The sequence below is a fragment of the Euprymna scolopes genome, chromosome 3 (genome assembly GCF_053919585.1).
Source record: "Euprymna scolopes isolate OS-2025 chromosome 3, ASM5391958v1, whole genome shotgun sequence".
Taxonomy (NCBI): domain Eukaryota; kingdom Metazoa; phylum Mollusca; class Cephalopoda; order Sepiida; family Sepiolidae; genus Euprymna; species Euprymna scolopes.
In genome coordinates this window covers 16,624,916-16,641,651 of record NC_136484.1, presented here as the reverse complement: position 1 = coordinate 16,641,651, position 16,736 = coordinate 16,624,916, and the positions used below count along the sequence as shown (strand labels likewise).

At 35.3% G+C, this 16,736-nt stretch overlaps 1 pseudogene; it reads right to left on the bottom strand.

Annotated features, from left to right (window-relative positions):
- Nucleotides 1–3,400: 3,400 nt before the first annotated feature.
- LOC145264455 (U2 spliceosomal RNA) lies at nt 3,401–3,537 on the bottom strand (annotated as a pseudogene).
- Nucleotides 3,538–16,736: the final 13,199 nt, after the last annotated feature.

The following is a 16,736-nucleotide window of genomic DNA, read 5'->3' as shown; positions in this document are numbered from 1 at the left end:
ACTGGAATAAGGTTTCAAATGGGATTTTCAGCTTCCTATGTAACGCTTCATAGGGAGAGGCATATATTTGATGTATTCTATATGCTGCAAAGAATATTACCCACTAGATTATTGGTAGAATCGGTACGTTAATTTCTTATCGTATCAATCAGAACTTCATTCCTATACGTCTGTTCTCAGATGTTTATTTTATTGCTGTATTAGTTCTAGGCAATCACACAAAAAGCAAGCAATACATGCAAGAGAACAATTTATCACACATTCTGATGCTACTCTCAAAGGATTCGTGACAATTTCATTCTCAAATGTTTTGTTTCGTGATTTCTATGCATGCGTTGTAATTCTGCTCTTTCTTCTTTATGTAGTAGTTTTATGTTGTTTTTCTTTCTGGAGATTACGCTATTGTTATTCTATTTGTTGGCAATTATTCTATTGGTGAATGTTCTGATCTACCTACTCAATAAGGATTATTGTATTGGCGTTTGCTATACATCTTACAACCCTTGAATCACCTGTTTCCTGTTCAACCCCTGTTGTAACATCTTGTGTCCTTAAAAGTTCTACTATTCTCTCCAAATTATTCAATATATGGTATTCAAAATTATGTATTATTTTCTTGTTGAAACGTGTCCGCGGTGGTCCATTTCTTTTACAATGCTGGCGGTCGGTCTTTTACAAAACATTATTTATCTATTAGTCTACTCTATGTTATGAGTAAAGTTTTTAGAACAGGTAGTTAAGGACAAGTTTGTTTATTTTCCATAAATATCTGGGGCTCATCAGTGATATCCACTTGGGGCGTTCGTTCAACTTATGACTGTTTTACTGTTCTAATAGAGTTGGCCTGTTTATATAGTGATAATCTAGGAGAGATATCACAACCACACGCGATATTAAAAAAGCATTCTATGGAGTGTGGCATTCTGGTTTTCCACGTAAACTTAAAGCTTTGGTGATGATTGTGAGGTTTTTGTCGCCATAGGTGTTTACTTTCTGATCGAAAATTGCGTATAACTGTTGATTGCATCTCTTCATTCTCTTTGCTTCTCAATACGAATGGTTCAAAGAAGTATTTTCTATGACCAACTTTGTTTCTTTTCAATACCAATGATCTTCCCGAGAATATTGTTCAAAACATTTATGCTGGTACCACTCTCTATTCTTGCATTGCTTCTCGCCTATCTCCGTCGAATCAAGTAAAATATGCAACTAATCTAAATATTTGTTGAGTTAAATTATAGATTGAGGACCGAAACTGATTGTTTTGTTTTTATCCCGTTTAGATTCAGTTTGTGATTTGTAATCGCTTTTTTTCATCCTGATATCTCTATAGTTGAATAGGCATTTGAGGAAAATAAACCCTGGTACTAATTGGACTTTTCTCTACTCAAAACAGTTGATTAATACATATATTAGATCCATTTCTATTTAGTTTTTAATACTTTAGCTGCCCTCTCTTCTTAATAATTGTTTCTCACACATGAGTTTATTCATTTTACCTTATAAATCTGCTATGCTACTAGTCATTTATTGATGTTTTCCTTTTAGTCTGGTTTATTTCTGTCCCATTTGAAGGCATTTGAGTGTTCTTGATCAAGGATAGACACGTAACTGAAATTCAATTTGCCTAAACCTATCTTCTTTTCTTCAGACTCACCTCTCTATCTCACTTTCTCTTTTCAAACGCGTGATGATGCTTGTCTCAGTATTTTCTATAAACACCATCATTGCATTTTTCAGAATTAATTTGTTTTCAGGGCCATTACTTGATTTTTTTTGTGTTTGCACTTTTAAACTTCTCTATCAATTCGCTATATTTTTGCCACATTGTAATTCAGCAAGAGTTAGAAACATAATACCTTCGGACAAGATCCTGCCTAGGAAGTCATTTTGACCACCCAACAGACCTTATTACAAATTCCTCAATATTTTACATGAGCTACAAGGAGTTCGAATTGAAAAAAAAGGTGTCCCGTTATTTTCCTCTGATCAACCCAACTTAGTTTGAATATTATGACCACAAAAACACGATCCCAACACAATCATTTTAATTTCTCTGTAAAATATTCATAAAAAAGCATAGAGAAAACTGTAAGCCGTTTTGACTAAATAGCGGACCACAGCCAATAGGCTAGAACACATTCAAACAGACAATGTTTTCTCTGTCGGATTTCTATTCCATTCCCGCAGCAGCGAGCCTTCATTGTATACCTCCGCCACTTCTATTATGTGCGCTTTGGAATCTTGCAATGGGCCGTGTTTTTTTTTTCTTTTCAGTAACAGTTTGGAACGTACATATTATAATCCTATCGATTTAGCTTCGAGTGATGTTTCAGCAGTAGAAAACTTTGGGTGATCTTTGCCGAAACAAATTTTTAAGTGTTTTATAATTTACGATTACCTTTTGTTTTTATTTTATTTGTTAATATTACTTTTAATTATTCTTGAAAATATTAAGATTATATGTCAATAGAGCAGAATCCCGGAAGAAACCTGGAAGGGAGTTCTAAAGTCTTGCAGTTCTGGAGAAGAAAATATTCGAGTAGAATGCTTTCTTACACCCAGGGATCTCTATTGTGTAGGGGTGGTATTTACCTGCTTTTCGGGCTTGTCACGTGTATTTACATCGAGGGGGTACATGTGCCTGTGGTTCGTCAAAGCATTCACGGTTAAAATACTTATATAACAGGCTGAGAGATGCAACATTTTGCGGATGGAATAGAGGTTGAATCTTAGATGACAGTTCAGGACCTGTAAGGTTGGGGACTCTTATTTTAACCCTGTCCAGGAGTTAGAGACGAATAGCAGGTGTAGCTGTCCGGATGTTACAACATTACTCCTTATATGGGCGAATGGTTGCGTTATATAGGTACAGGAAATATTTAGGCGTGAGTAACTTTCTAGCACGGTAGAGAGAACCACCCTTTTTTGCAGCAGTCTTAGTAATGCTCTCGCTGTCTCTGTTTTAAACGAGGAGTGTTAAATAAGTACTTTCGGGTAATGTGCTTTTGGACATTGCTATTGGTGGTCGAGAAAGTATCTTGTAATTATTGAAGGACAATATATATCGTTTATTATGGGAGTTTTCAGACAATCTCTGTGTTTATCCATTCATAAGACTGTTCCAGTTTAAACAGGGCCGATGATCATTAGTCGCGTGTTCTAGTGTAATGCATGAATGTAGGATGACATGAAATTCTTACAAATAAACAAAAAGAACGGAGAAATGGACTGAAATGGCTTAAATAAATAAAAAGTAAGAGACTTAGAATGACTTTAATGAACTTAAAGGATGAATTGAATGAATATAATAATGACTTGAATGCTTATAAAATCCTTCAAAAACAACATGAATGATCTGGTAAATGATTAAATTGTTTTGAGGCTGACTGTTTGTAAAGGGGGGTTATCATTTTACATTAAATTAATACAGAAAAGAGATCCCCACTTTATATCACAAATTTACTAACATAAGTACAGTATGTAGTAAGAACAGATACTACATTTTGATCTTGGCCAAAAGGCCAAGAAAAGGGTAGTTATATGCTCCCCAACCGAGAAAATCACGCACATGGCTAATTTTTAATGTGAGCAATGAAGGGGGAATGAAGACCAACTCCCCGGGGAGTAGGGGAGCTGGATAGTGACAATTGGTATGAAGGGTTGCCCCTACATTGACCAAGGTCTTCTATGTGGGAGTGGTATTTATTTGCTCCCCAAGCGAGCAAATTAGGCACAACGCCGATTTTTTTATGTGAGGAGTAAAGGGGAAATGGGGACCAACTCCCCGGGAAGTAGGGGAGCTGGATAGTGATAATTGGTATGAAGGGTTTCCCCTACATTGACCAAAGTCTCATATGTCGCGTTGCCCCCACATATAGTCTTTGCTTGCAGTATCTGCCGGAACAGATACTACACTTTGATCCGGGCCAAAAATCCAAGAAAAGGGTATTTATTTGCTCTCCCACCGAGCCAAATAGGCACAAGGCTGATTTTTAAAGTGAGGAGTGAAGGAGAAATGGTGACTAACTCCCCAGGGAGTTGTGGAGCTGTATAGTGACAATTAGTATAAAGCGTGTTATTTATTTGTCCCCCACCAAGCAATTTATGCCCAAGGCTGATGTTTAATGTTAGGAGTGAAGGGGAAATGGGGGACAATTCCCGGGGAGTAAGGGGGCTGGATGGTGACAATTGGTATGAAGGTTTGCCTCTACATTGACCAAGGTCTTATATGTGAGGTCGCGCCCACATATGGTCTTTGCTTGCAGTGTCTGCCGGAACAGATACTACACTTTATCTTGGCCAAAAGGCTAAGAAAATCTTAAAAAGCTAAGAACAGCATCTATTAACAACAGACCTTTGATCTTAATCAAAAAGGCCAAGCACAAAAGTTTACGGACAGACCAGCGGACCGACGGACCGACCGAGTGACTTATAGAGTCACTTGCGCGCGACTAAAAATGTTTTCCAAACATATGAAATAACATTTTTTATTCTCGAAAGCTATGCAGATTGAGACAAATTTCAAGATTGTTTTTATACAGTTTATTTAAATTGTTATGCAGTCGTGTGAACTCTATTCCTTATTATGTTTTAATACAGTTTTCTATATTAAAGTTTTTTTTTAAGTATAGCAACTCGTATACATAATATTGTATCTGTTCTGATCATTGTCAAAGATGAAAACATCAAAATGTGCACTCGATCATTCGTTCACTCGTTATTTTATTTGATTTGCCTGAGTCGTTAATTCTAATAAATGATTTACTGATCACAACTCATTTGTTATTATTGCAATAATTTTTATGCGCAAGAACCAGTCTTTTAAGTACTTCATCAATAAGTTTAATTAGGTTCATTCTAGTTTTCTATTAAACATCAATATGTCAGGAATCAGCAATTATTTGGTTTTACGACTTTTTAAGAAAAAAAAACAATATAAAATACTGGAAACTCTTCATGTTTGTTGGTAGTATTAATAATTCTAATGCCGAATATGCGAATCAATGATACATTATCGATAATCAATTTAATTGTTTTAAATCGATTGCATTTACGTGCAAGACGAACATTACACTATATAATACTCATAATGAATTCGTTTTATTTGCGCGCTACTGTTTTCGTTTTTTTTAAATAAGTATTTTTTGTAGAAAGAAAGGAAAAACAAACAAAATGGCTTCTAGTCGTAATAATGCTTATTTAATTTACACGTTTTCCGACAAAAAAGAAGCACTTAAACCGAAAGGCTCGACATAACATAAATAACTCATAAACATGGTAGTTGAGGATTGAACTACGAGGGTCTTGCAATAAGGAATGCCCCTAAACCACTTCCCATAGGAGTAGAGCAACGAAACTTGGCACAGTTATTAGTCTTTTTCTGCATAGGAACCACCCAGAGTCATGCATTTCTTTCATCGTTTGGTGTAGCTTTGGAGACCGTTTTTGTAGAACACCCCGGGTTGGTCCTCCAACCGCGACGTGACTTCAGAAATCAAGGCTGCATCATTTGGGAAACGCTTTCCTTTCAAAAAACAACTTCATGACTGGTAAAGGGTTACAGTTAGAGGGTGTAAGGTTAGGAGAGTAGGGAGGATGGGGAATATTTCATAACCGCACGCCTGTGCTTCTGATCTGGTGAAATTCGAGTTGATGACCGGTGCGTTGTCCTGCAGGAGAAGGGTAACTTTGCTGATCTTGCCCCGTCTCTTGTTTTGACACCTTCCCTTATTTCCTCAAACGTGAAGCATAATAGACTGATGTAATTGTGGTATTCTTTGCCAGAAAATCTGTCATCACTACTCTGGCCTGGTCCCAGGAGACTGTGAGCATGACCTTGCCAGCGGAGGGCTGTACCCTTGCCTTCTTTGGAGATGGTGAGTCTAAGTGCTTTCACTGCATTGACTGGGCTTTGGACTCAGGGTCATAGTGATGGACCTAGGTTTCACCCTGTGTAATCAGTCTTTTGAAAATCTTTGACTCATCTTCTTGGCACATCTCCAAATTCATCCTCGAGCACTCAACGCATTCTCGCTTCTGAAATGATGAGAGCAACCTGGGAATTCATCTGGCAGACAGCTTATGAATATGCAAATGGTCCTGAGTGATAGTGTCCACAAACGCTGTACTAATATTGACATATTGTGCTATTTGGCGATTAGTAGTGCGCCGATCTTCCAAAATGGCAGCATCAACTTGACAGACAGATGCCTCATCAGTGGCAGAAGGGGGACAACCAGGTCAGGGAGATGTTTCCACAGACTTCCGGCCATGTTTGAATTCACGATACTAGCGTTTTACAAGGTCATATGATGGGGCATTATCATCATAAGTTTCTTTCATTTCATCAAAAGTCTCCTGTGGTGTGCGTTCTTTCAAATACAAAAACCGGATCACTGTTCGACATTCAAGAGGCTCCATTTCACACCTGACACAGTTCAAACATCTGTAAAACATATACAAAAATGAGTTCAGAGCTGTAATTTGCCACATAACCTGTAGAGATATAAATCATTGCACATGTAAAATTTCAGCTAGAGAAGACAACTGGAAATAGGTCAGGAACATTACTTTTTGCACACCCCTCCTACTGTTATGCTGTTTAAAAATACATCTTAAAAATGTATTTATTCGCTAATGAGGCGTATTGATGTGTTGGAAAAGACAAATTGTTTAGAACAGTTAGTATAGTGTTTAGCAGATGATAGAAAACATCTAAGTTATAAGTTGGTGCGATCTACGTCGTCAATGAAAAAGGGCAATGCAATTTTTTATTTATATTTCATTTCAAGCTATTTCGCTGAGAAATAAAACCTGATGTGAATTGTAACTGGCAATTTGAATGTTCAGCGATGAATAAAAGATGATAAAGTTGGTGTGTTTTGGAGAATTGTTTGTTGGGATCTTTTTGTGGAGTCGGCTTTTTAGCTAATATTATTTTAGTAGGAAAGCAGAAAATTTGTAGATCAGTAAGCTATTTGAGCTGGGCCGAGGGATATCCCCTTATTATTTTCTGAATAATAATAAAATAATTAATTTTATCGCAATGTGACCGTAGACGATCTCGAATAAATCCATCGATATGATCCGACACGCTATGAGATCAGCCTCGGTAGTAACTCTCTAGTCGACTCTGGCGTCATTTTTATAGGCTTATGAACTCATTTGTCGTCGTTGGAATGCTCGACTAAAACAAGGATATCAGGTCTTGAGCACTTTCGTGCATACTCGTCACACTTTTGATTGTGTGGGCTGTTATTCTATTAATCAGGAAACAGTGGGTTTATGTAACCGAGCATATTCTCTATCAATTAGAATCACACTTTCCTGAACTTACGATTTTATGCTTAAACTTCATCCTAAGGAATTCCATTAAATTACCATAAAAATAATGATAGGAAGGTTATATAAAAAATGATAATACTTTTATCGATTAAGCTCAAATGATGATTGAGAAAAGAAAGCTTCTTCGATTTGACCTAGAGTGTTATTTGTTTAACGTTAAGCCAAATAAAGAAATGTGAGAATTAAACGCAGTAGCAGGCAGCACATATTTATGGTAGTGCCCTTCGTTTAAACGATTGGTTATATGAGTAAAAGAAATAAAGTACTAATCTTGAGAAGCTAAAATAAAATCAAATAAACGGGCATTTAATTTCCTCAGAGCAATTGTTTCCCATTTGCAGTTCAAGTCAAGATCAGCCAAACTAATTTCCTACGTCGCTTTCATTCTTGTTTTCTGTCGTTATTGTCTTGTTATGCAGCGTTCACAGAACAGCGTAATACACTTTATCGTTCTTCATGATTGGCTTCCAAGTATCTTGATTTTATATCGTTTCCGCCGATTTTCCTGCAGCGCACGTAGAACTTTTACGACCGATGTACATAACTGTTTTCTACGAGGTTCGTACCAAAGTTATGCCATTATTTTTTACTCAAATAGTTGAAATAAATACAAGACGACAACGGGATAATTAAAACGAGCGACTTTTTTATCTTCACTTATCTATTTTTCTACGTTGTCTCCGCAATATTAAATGCACTTTTCCCAGCAATGAAGACAGGTTTGATTTCTCAGTCTTAAATATCAGTGCCGGTGGAGTCGACAAATTTTCAACAGCTTCGATAGCTACATCTAACAATGATGCCGTCTAACAAGTGGAAGTCTTTGGGTTTCGGATTTGGACTACACAGTAAGTTAGACAATCATTCCGTGGTTTTGAGACCAGGCTTTATCCTGTGGCAAAAAGGAATGTTTATAGCACTCTTGCCTCGCAGGGGACATATGTTTCTTCAACTTTCCAACATTAAAACGTAACTATCACAGTTGGCAATGGGACCTATTTGTAAGAAATACAGGAAAATGACCTCATTTTCCCATACTAATGACGGTGCAAATAACTTTTAAAAATTGTTTATAACATACCGTTTTAAAAGGATTTATTCTTTAACTGATCGGCTACTTCAGAAATGTATAATGGAAATTGCCTAAGTCATTAAATATTTCAGATGCTTTTAAATAAACCAGAAAATGCATTTACGATTGCATATAATTTTTCCTTGTAAACATTTATATTCATGTTATGATCTTGCCATTCTTAAGCTGTACGACTTTCTTTTTGGGATCATTACTCTTCACTTTATAAAAGCGTAAAAACATATTCACGTCTATAAAAATTGCCCCTCCATTACAAATACACCAGAAACAATATTTTCATTGTTATTAAAATATATAATCTTAAAAGTTGCGTATCACTACCGTCGTTACTAGGAGGAGATCATAAACATATAAAAATATCTTTAACAGAAAAAAAAATATTTCAAGGAAAGTTAACATTTTACTTACGTGTTTTTAAATATTCTTTATTGTTTCAAGATTACTTTAAATACATTTTCGTAAATACTTTTATTTTTTTCCATTTCATTAAAGAAGCAAAACACATTTAAACGTTAATTAACGTGATGTTTTACATTGCATTTTATTGTAGGATCTTCAGTTTTTACTTAAAGACGACTTTGATGACTTAAACAAAACGAAAGCAAATTTGATCAGAGTTAAAATTATTTTTAAACGAATCTGTTTTGGATTTGTGTTATTTTACACCGGGCATCCGCGTTACCTGAGTTTTGGGACAAAGACACACACACACACACACACACACACACACCCACACGCGCGCGCACACACACACGCGCGCGCACACACACACATACACACACATATATATCCCTATAAATATACATATATATTAAATAAAATCATATTTCCCTTCTGACTTTCACCTTAATAGGATTAAAAATCAAGACATTTCATACATATAATATGCACAAACTGCAGCACAATATCTTAGGTGTGTTATAGGCGTATTACCTATCCACTTCCTCAGTAATCGTGGATTCATATATTTTTCTGCTTAGAGTTCACTGCCAAAATCGGTTAAAAATCAATGGAAGTAGTAAATTATTTTCTCTCTAATAAATCCCTCTTCCCACGCCACCATTTACACCGTAGCGGGATCGTTCACAAGGGACAGTTACGAAGAAACACCGGTTTGTGTTTTCTTTACTTCGTAGTTGCTTAAAAAACCTGGAAATAAATGGACTTAACCGAATCGAAGTGGTATTTATGTCATTTTTTCGCTTTATTTCGTTTTGTTGTTTCTTAAAAAACGAAATGGAATTTTAACGTAATTTTTCCTCATATGCTTTCTACTGGATGAAACGCACCATGGACTTAACCGAATCCAAGCCTTATTTATGCCGTATTTGTTCTTTAGCTGTTCGCTGTGTTTCTTTATTTTTGTTATTCATCATTTTTTCTTCTAATTTTGCTTTTTGTTTTCCGATATCATTTTTAAAGAGGTTTTTAGTTTGTTTGCTGTTTTTTTTTATTCTTTACTTTACCGACACTCTTCCAAACAACCGGGAAACGCTGGGTACCACCGCTAGTATATATACACATATTGATGTGCATATGGATATTCATATATGTATGCATATACAGATGTGTGTTGCGTGGGTGTATTGACAAACATATATGTTTTAATATCGAAACAGACATGTGTTTGTTCGTGCATGAACATAATCTTCGTAAGATCTCCAAGTAAAGAAAAGTGTTAAAACAACGCGAGTAGCAACAAAATATTAATAGATTTGAAATATTCAAATATGATATCCTATGGAAAAAATGTTTTCAATTTAATATTGAATATTGTTGAAAATATTTGGACAAAAAAATCAATTCATTTCTAGTGAAAACTAGGAAAGAAATTTTTTTCTCAATATTATTGATTTGTTATTATACATCTAACCCCTGTTTTCAAAGATGGCGCCAAAACTTTATGCACACGCTAAAATGTACTGACCTCTTTAGTGTTGTCAGCTTAAGAAATACTTCTATTATTTGTGATGATATAATCTAAGTAAATCAATATTGCTTACTTCGGCGCTGTTTCAAGTCATGCTTGACTTCTCTTTCCATTGGACTCAAGCAGTGCCGATTCAGGAAGGTGTTGTAAGGGAATGCACAACCTTTGTCACACAAGTACACGTGCAGATTCTTCTAAAAGTAGTATATTTGTCTTTCGATACTGAACAGAGGCATCGGTATATATTTAATCTAACATCGTACAATCATATTTTTAATAACTATTCTTGATTTTTCGCAATGTCTTTCATCTTGCGTCAAATGTAAGCATAAAAACGAATGATAACCATCGAAAACAAAATAACCGAAAAACATCGTAATAGATTTAGCCTTATTCATCTTGTTTATCACCTAGTTCATTTTTTACCAAATTAACAGGCATTTATCATTTTGTTAATTTTTAAAACGGAAAACTATGATTATGGATATAAGACATAGCAGATAGGTGTGGATGTAAACTTTTATATTCCATGCTCATCAGCGTGAACAGCAGATTTTATAAATGCATTAATCTCCACTAAGCTGAATTGAAAAAAAAATGTAATTATATATATATATATATATATATATATATATATATATATATATATTTAATTACACACACACACACACACACACACACACACACATATATATATATATATATATATATATATATATATATATATATATATATAACATCGGTTGCACTGCGTACGCCCATGTTTCAATATTTCAGTAAATATTGATATTTCTAGATCCACAAACACTTAGAAAATTACTTCTAATCGGTAGATTCGAACGAAGTCAATAAATCCAAACTTTGCTGAAAAAAAATTCAATAGTGAGCAGCCAAAAAACAAAACAAAAAAACAACAAAAAAACAACAAAAAAAAGCAATTGATGAGCGCAATATCCCTTTTTTCTAAGTTACCCACTTGGCCTGATTTGTTTTTGCGTCTCTCTTTCGCTAATAAATTCTCAATGGAATGTTTTTTTTTGTTTTTTTTAAACCTATTTTGGACAAAACACTTAGTTGACGAGTCCAAAATAAATATAAATGTAATGTCGCAAATAAATGAAAAAACGAAAAATCCGAATCGGCATAAAATTATTCGTGTATATTCTATAACAACGTATTTCATTATACTGTCATTTTTTTTTCGCACACCTGTGTGCTTTTTAAAACTCTCAGTCTTCTCGTAAACTGACACTGGCGCAAGTCAGCGCATTCCGCTCTGGTGTTTACACGCCCATCTTTCCAGGCCCTCAACTTGCTTCTCTCCTCGATCACGTGCTGTATTTTCATTCTGAAATGAATGCATAAGTTTTGTTATAATAACAATCTAATTTGCAATCCCATCCGACTTATTAAGGCAAAATAAATATATATTTAGAACTCCACATGCATATGTGTGTGTACATATATATATATATATATATATATATATATATGTGTGTGTGTGTGTGTATGTGTGTGTATGTGTGTGCGTGTGTGCGTGTGGTCGAATACTTTAATTTTACAGGGAAATGGGTTATATAAAAATAAGCCTTTCTTTGTCAAATATAAAAACGCCCTGAAAATGATATTTGCCGAAATGGCATTTGGACTATGCGTCTGCAAATGATGTTTGTGAAGCAGTAAATATAGATATGCCAAGTAATACTTAAAGATAAATATTTCAGTCAGCGTATAAATTATAGGACAATATCAGATGTTTAAAAAGGATAAACACAAGTATAAATATGATCGTAAAATAAAAGATTTTCATAGATGTTTTAATAAAAATAAGCGTAAAATATCACCAATAGACAATGATAATTTTTTTTTAAGTTTTCACTTGTTTTCATAACTAATCTGTGCATAATTAACACGTTGGCAGGATTAAATGATCGACTTTTTAATTTATGTTGGAAATCCGAGGTAAGTCTAACTTCAATTATAAATAGAGTTTTGGAAATAAACCTGAATAACTTTTGAAAAATAATGAGAAATATTAAAACTACTGGAGTTACTGACAAGATACAACAGATGGCAATAATAAAAATGGCTGAAATATTTATGTACTTCATGGCTGCAGACTAATACACATGAAGTAGAAACGCAAACTAAGCATATGAAACGACGATAAAAGTGAAATAAAAAAGAGAAATCGAAACCGTACACAATGGCGTGTTAAGCCCCCCCTCCTCAATTTAAGAATACTAATAAATAGTTCTCTATCTATATGTTTATATTTGGTTGTCCAAATATAATTCTAAACGTACAGTTAACATTTCGTAGGTCGTATATAAACGTTCATATTTTAATGTTATAACGAAGCTAGAATAGTCACTCGCGTGCATAGGAAAGAGTCGTACAGCAAGTTTTTATTTCGTACGAATTGGTTAAATTCAATTGCAATTTATATATCTGTCATAACTGAGCTCATGCATTAATGGCCTGCATGATTCAAATATTGTCCGTATGAGACTCTAAGAAAGCAATCTCTCTCATCTACATGCGCCAGAAGCATATGCGTTATAGAATTCATTGAGAATAGTGGTGACTATGTTGCAAATGCAATGCTGATACAGAAAAGGCCGCTTGTTATAATTTTACAATTCTCCTCTTCGTAGTTCTTAAATTTTTGGGGGTTAACAAGATAGATTTGGTGTTAGTACGATTCTTATATAACAAAGCGCACAACAGGCGTCTATGCGCAGCAATTCGTTAACGTTTGCAACAATGCATTGACAATGCTGGTTAATATGTGAAAAAACTAAATTCTGGAGACTAATGAGAGGTTTTCTATGTTAGCACTCCCATCCTCGTGTCTCTTAAATTTTATTGTAAGAAAACACATGTCACTTTACTTTTGGAATGGTCCCAGAGCGAACATTATTAAGTATGCTACTAGTATAATCGATAATAGTAATTAAATATAACGAAAATAACATAAATTCTTTTATATTCCTCATGGCTTTTAAAAGATGTTTTTTTTATCTATGATCGCAAATTATATTATAGTACAATATGTTTTTCATTGTATCCAATAAAGCGGAAGTTGATTATTATTTTTCTACACACGATTATCATCTTCCGATTCTTAAAAATAATCATAGACATAAAATAACAGTTATTAGCAGAAATTGCGAATTCTGGAAAAATATCGTCGTTTTGCGGATGGAAACTACTCATTATCTAACACTGATATTACAATAGTGCGTCGCTTTTCTTTAAAAATAACAATCAGTTTCGCGCTCAACCGATATCTTATAAAAATAAGGAGTATAAGGTGAACATTTGAACATCGAAGAAAGAAACATATATCAATTTAATAATCAATGCATTAAAAAAAGCAGGACTAACCCGACTTTACTAAAAACACAATAAAGTATAGTACAACACATATAAACAAATATTAAAAGAAAATCATTATTGCATTTCATGGTAAGTCGGATTTCTTTTGTTTTTTTCGTCTGTAAAAAAAAACATGTTCATATGTTACCCTCATTAAAAAAAACACACACTTTTTTAAATGTTTGTTACATGTTCGGCAACGCTCGCCCGATGCCGTCATGTTCCGAGCAAAGCCGATCCGACACTGACTTACGTCTGGTGCAAATTATGCACAAGTACCCACCTACTTACTATATTGTATGCTGCTGTTTCAAATTGATGAATAAATCTATATCCATCTATATATTTTTTCTTATTATTTCTATTTTCTCTTCTATATATGCTCTTCTTGTTGGTGTAACACATTATTTCATCGAAAATTCTACATGTAAACACCTTTATAAACTTCTATTATATATATATATATATATATGTGTGTGTGTGTGTATGTGTGTGTGTGATGTGTGTGTGTGTGTGTTTATATAAGAGAGCGCGTATTACTGCCTATGAAAATATAGTGTAATGATAAAGTTGTCGCCCCGGAAAAATATAACATGAGTTAATTTCCGTTTAATGAATACGAGTTTTCTTTTTTTTATATAGCAGACCATCTACTAGCTAGCCAGATGTGCACAGATCCTAAGAGCGATGGGACCTTTCGATCACACTAGAAAGTGGCATAATGTTCAACGTGCGAGATCAGTGTGCCGCTGTACAACTTATGCTCTCTACCGATCTAAAGTATGATAGAGAACCATTGCTATCACCTTCAAATATCATCGCTGGAGTGTAACGAATAACATGGACGTGTGCAAAGTGATTAAAACAACGTTTCCAGAGAAGGCTATGGTCTTTTATGTGGTGTCAAGTGACAGCCACATCATCCCACCTCTCATTTTCGAACTCGGTTGAAAGTCATCATCAAAGTGTACGTGCTGAAGAGAAGGGTGCTCCCCTGGTGAAATCAGGTGTCTGCTGGCCAACCATTGGTGTTGCAGCAGGGTTCGGCACCGGCACACAAGTCGAAATACACGCAGGATTGATTCAAGAGGAGGGCTAAGTCTTTGTATCCTTTTATCATTTGCGCCCTCCTCCCTCGACCTGAACACTCTAAAGTACGTCGTTTGGTGATACGTTATGAATATCACCAACATGACCAACCACAACACCGAATTCAACCTGATCACCGCTATCAGCCATGTATTTGCCGAGCTCCCGCCGTCGCTTGAGAAACGGTCTGCTTCAAGTTCCGGACCCGTATCGAAGCGGTGCTGTAGATTGCAGCTGGCAACATTGAATAGATGTCAGCTCTAATACATAATCATGTTCCATGAATTAATTTTATTCAATAAATGTTTTTAATAAAGCTGTAGTGCTGCTTCCTTTAGTGCGACACTTTTTTGTTTCACACTGTAGTAAAGTTTTCGCTATATTAGGTGTTAGAAAGATTGACTAAGGGTTCGAACGTAGTTAATATGTGTTAAAGAGATTCATAAATTAACTGATTATTTACATAATTAATTAGAATCTTATAAAAGTAAAATATATTTGTAAAGTATGAGTTTCTGTCTCTGACAAAATAAGGTAACCAGGGTATTCTCACCTGAATAAGTAGTGACCAGTAGTGATTTCCTCTAATATATATATATATATATATATATATATATATATATATATATATATATATATATATATATATCGCAGATGTGACCGTAGATATTTGCATTTTGCGTTGAGCTCAACAACGACTGAAAGGATACATTTTCCTAATTTATGCTAACAGTACATGGCATAAACAATTGTGAAAATCAATTTGGGAATTGGAAATATTCACCACCAAACTAGCATGGAGAACGAAAGCGTGCTTCTCCTGAAGCAACGTGTTTAGTTTAAGAATGAGAACGTTGAACTAAGGAAAAAGATGCTTCGGAGTCGTCCCAGTATGTCACGAACGAAAAAGAAAAACACAGAACAACCCTCTATATGACTGGATACCAATTACGGGGAATATGATTTTTAACTTGTAGGGCCACAAAGGATGAGCTCTACCCCGAAGGAGTACATTCTTTGTTAATAGTGAGCGGATTGTACAAAACAAGTCATTGACAGAAATCCCACTCCACGAAATAGAACGATGGTGAGCCAGTAACTTATTTCTTATCGAGGCTGCGTGGCCAAGCCACATATTATTAATTTTGAATTTAATGTCCGAAACAACAGGCTTGTTTGAAACAGGTGGACTATTCAATGGATATTGTTGCCGGACAGATGATAGCTAAGCTGCAAAAGTCCGAACAAGGGTACTGGCGGATGTAGCTTAGCTTACTACATTAGAGCAGAAGTTATCATGTTTGGCCTGCTTGGAGGTGACAGCAAGTTCACTCTCCATTTAAACAAGCCCGCCCTTCCCTTGCGCTAACTGGTGTACACAGTGCGAACCAAGAAAAGCATTATTATGAGAATCACGGTTGCGGAAGACATCATACCCGAGAAAAATTATGAATCGAAGGGAGTGTACAGCAGTTGTACTTGTTCTATTTTGCGGGTGGGGGCATCTGAACATTTGCGGGGTCTAGAATAGAAGTCCCAAGCAAAGTTGCGATATGCGAAGAATATTCACTAATGGACTCGCAGATAATTTTTTGCTCATAAGCACAATAAGATACAGCCGGCGAAGTTACATTCCTTGAGTGAGATAGGGGTAATTTCAGGTGTGTGTCTCAGAGCAACCTTTCTAAGTTACAGTTGAGGTTACTAAAACTCATGCGAGATTCGGACATGTACTGAGAAACCGGTTAGCCAGAGCAGTCATCGGATCTCTGCTTTTGCAGACACATAGGCAGATATATGTTCAAGTTTATCAGAAATCCAGAAATTCCTGGGATATTCAGATGAATATCCCATCGTATACGGGGGATAACGGATAGTCGGTGTTTTCTTGCTGCG